At 38.6% G+C, this 3,947-nt stretch overlaps 1 long non-coding RNA gene across 1 annotated transcript; it reads left to right on the forward strand.

The window, feature by feature from the left end:
* The first annotated feature begins 1,234 nt into the window (after positions 1-1,234).
* On the forward strand, positions 1,235-3,076 carry LOC125192673. The gene is made up of 2 exons (XR_007171447.1): positions 1,235-2,725; positions 2,835-3,076. It is a non-coding gene; the product is annotated as an uncharacterized LOC125192673 (long non-coding RNA).
* The last annotated feature ends 871 nt before the right edge of the window (positions 3,077-3,947 follow it).

The raw sequence follows: 3,947 nt of genomic DNA on the forward strand, positions 1-3,947 counted from the left end.
TAAACAATTTTCAATAATCAAGGGACAACATAAAAGGGGTAAAATCACTTAAAGCAATAGTCTCAAAGGCATATGGGTACATAGTCCAAATGAATTCAGCGTATCAAGACTAAGTTCATAACTTTCTAGAACATAACTTTAGATTGCAGCGGAAGAGTCCAAGACAAAATAGCACGTATGAAGACATGCTACTTTGGGCTACCTAACTACTTATTTAAAATTCTTGTCCCAACACCTTCGCTTCCTCGTCCACGTTCAATCTGCACATTTGAAAATAACATGCAGGGCTGAGTATTTGATATACTCAGTGGGCACATTGCCAAAAACAGTTCTATTTTAAATTGTCAATGCCACAGTTGAGTGATCACGGGGTTTTACTTAAAAGACCCGAGTCACTAAATACTTTTCTTTTCATTAAGATTTGATTGCGCAATCACGTAACATAGATATACCATATCTGAAACTGATGTGAACCGGGAATGTGGCCACATTCCACGACGGTCACTGGACCGGCCAACTCTTTTGTTAGCTCACGGTCCCCTTATGTGTACACTAGTCCGAGTAGGGTTTGCGGCCCTACTGGGACCCGAATTCGATTTAACTTAAATTGGCATAGCCAAGCAGATAGGTAATCATAAAACAAAACATGGCATGACAATATACTTGAGCAAAAATTCACATTTTCATACTGAAATCACGTTTTGAAAGAATGCCCACCTCAAAGGCTATCTCTTAGCCGAACAAACTCCTTAGCTTGATTTTTAGATGACGCGCGAAGACGCCCCTTTAGTAACATGGAAATAATACTTAATTAGGCTTAAGAAGTCAATTAAGCTTAAACATGAATGCATCCTAAGTGCGTGCTCTTTTTTATTCCTTTTTCTTATTTTTCTAGAAAAAGTTCTAGAATCCTTGAACATTAATTAAATCAGTAGATTTAATTTATTGTGGAGGTTTTAAGAAATTATCGACTATCTTTGGGAGGATTATTTTTCATGTATCTCGTTTGAAAATAATTTATCCTCCCGGGATTTAATTAGCAACCCATTACTTAGTATTAATTATTTGATAGAGTAATTTAGGGGAGCTCATGATTTAATTAGCAAACTAGTCCATTTAATTTATTCACTTAGTCCAACTAAGAAAATGAATAAATTAGTCCAATCCTTTCTTTAAATACTTTCAGGCCCAAGCTTCTATTTTAATTCTTAGCCCATACCTTTATTTAATTGAAGAGGCCCAACTAAAAAGAAAAGACCCAACACTTAATTAAACTCAACCCCAAATTTAAAATAGAAAAATCCCTAGATTTCTTTTCTCTCTCTCTTCGCCTCATTCTCACCGCCGCTCGTCGCCATTCGCCGCTCTCATCCCCGGCGAAATTTCGGAGCTCCGTCGGTGGGAACTCCCTTCTCCAACGTGTCTCTCTCTCCGTCGAGTTCGGAGAAGTCCTCGGCTGCCCGACGAGCAGGGCTGCCGCCTGCTGCGTCGCTCGGCGCCGGTCCAGCCATCTCCGCCTTTCCTCTCTTCTCCGGCGATTCGCCGTTGCCGTCTTCACCTCTGGAGCTTGGGCTCGCCATGGAGTCCCCGCAGCTGCCCTCCCGTTGCCGTCGCCGACGCTGCTCAGTCTGCTTCTCAGACCAGCGCCGACGCTGCCGCCTCGCAGCCTTCCGTCGTCGTCCAGATCGGGCAGCCCAAGCACAATTTTAAAAGCTAAGTTCTTCCACCCCTTTCATTTCTTAGTATTTTGTTTTAAAAAACTTAGGCAGTAGCTATGTGTGATTAAAGACTTTGATTTTGGAGCTCAACTCACTGGAAAGGGCTTGCTGCCATTTTTGCTACACCAAGTCTTGCTCCTATGATTTAGATAACTTGGTTTTACTGATATGAGGTTTATTCCACTTGACTAAGCACTGTTATCAGCTATTTATGCTTACTCCATTCTTTGCTACTGCTGAAATTTCCCATAGCTACGATTCTATATTTTTGTGTTGGTACTTTTGTGGGTTTGCTACTGAAGTTGAGCATTAAGGCAGCCTATTGTACTCTTATTCCATTTGTTAAAGCTCTAAGAAAGCTACTGTTGAGACTTCTATGTTGAGGTGTTTCTACATGATGCTTGAGAAAAGATTGGGAATGGAGGAAAATACCTCTTGAGCTGGTTGCTGCTTGAGATCAGCTCCTAAGGCACCAAGCTTTCTAACTCTCTCTAAATTTTTGCTGATTATTTTGAGATGTGTGGGAGGGAGTTCGAATGTGGTATGAAGGGGATCTTTATAGGAGAACTTGGGGTACTTTGCTGCATTAAAAGGGCTGACTCCTCATTTGTTTTCACTCCCAGCATATCTCTCTGTTTTGATCTTCAACACACCCTTTTACTTAAGAGGCTTGGTGTTATTTACAGTACGTGTTTGACCCATTAAACATTCTTGTCCTCACATGGCCTCATGGTACTTGGTTAATAACTCATTTGTTTGTAAGCTGCAGGAGCATGTAGGGTGCACCTAGGGGGATTTAAATGGCTGCCCAGCCTCTTTGTTTTCATGCTGCAGAAAATCTCTTACTTTCTTGATCTCCACTTCTTTTGATTAATGAAACTTGGTGTTTAGCTTAGGACAATAGGACTTCTCATTTACTTATTTTGGTTGATTGTGTGACTAGGAAAGGCTACTTCGCAGGGGCTGTTTTGGAGGAGCAAGATGGCAGATTTGACTTGCTATCTTTGGTGAGTCTTTGGTCCTCCATAGTTAAAGAGATGTTGTTTCCTTTCCTCTATTAAGAGCTTCATTAGTTCCTCTTGTTCTTTAGTAGCTAAATCTTGTTTTATCTTGCAGGTGAGGGAGAAGCTTGGCTGCCACGTTGCTGTCCAGAAATGGGCTTGCTGCCCTGGCCCCGACGGGCTGAGATTTGGGCTTGGGAAAAAGAAGAGGCCCAAAATGCAAGCAATAGCAATATAGTTTCTTAAGCTCTAGGCCCATACTTGTGTATTTTGTAATAGCATCCATAATTCCTTTTTCTTAAACTCATAAACCCACATACATTTAATTATGCAAGTGAAAATGTAGTTTGGGATGTATACAAACGCTTTAGTCGGGAATGATATCTCCGTATGCGTTCTCGACATTTGTTAAGTTTCATAAATATCTTAAATTGCTTTAGTTCGTTTAACTTTCACTTCAGAGTTTTGTTTCGCGAACTATCAACACTAAGTATCAGTAAGTAACGAGTTCTTAATTAATTCAACGAAGCAAGAGAGTGAAGATTCTCTAGTTCGACGTTAAACATCAACGGAAAGGATAATGAAAGAAGCGGGTATTACACGAAGTGAATATATTCTGATAAAAATAAATATTACTATAAGGTGATATGGGATTTTCATCCGATGTCATGCCCAACAAAATAAACTTATCAAATAAAATATTTTGGTTAATAATGAAAATAGTTACAAAAAAGTTACAAATAAAATAATACGGGGAGCAATAGGGTGCGTCCTCATTAGAGTCACAACGTACTTCCAACCCTCATTAGAGTGAACTTCAAAAATGGTCCTTGGACTATGGGTTTATCTCGAAAATGGTCCCTGGACTCTAAAAATATCACCAATAGTCCCTGGACTAAGGGTTAATATCAAAAACGGTCCTTTTGCACTGTTTCGAGATGAAAATGCCCTTTTGAGGGGTTTTGGGGGTTTGGGCAATTTGGTCTTTTTACACTTTTAACATTTTAAATCTGATATTATTTAAGTTATGTACTATATCTGATATTATTTCAAAATTATCATTCTTCTTCCCTTTTGTCATCCTTCACTTTGTTTCTTTATTTCAATATTAGATTTAATTTTACAAAATTAAATTTAAAATTTTAGTTTTTCAATATCAATAAAATTTTTTATTTATAAAAATTATTAATTAACAAAAATTAATATTCATAATCAATATTTGATAGAG

This window comes from Salvia hispanica, chromosome 6 (genome assembly GCF_023119035.1).
Source record: "Salvia hispanica cultivar TCC Black 2014 chromosome 6, UniMelb_Shisp_WGS_1.0, whole genome shotgun sequence".
NCBI lineage: Eukaryota > Viridiplantae > Streptophyta > Magnoliopsida > Lamiales > Lamiaceae > Salvia > Salvia hispanica.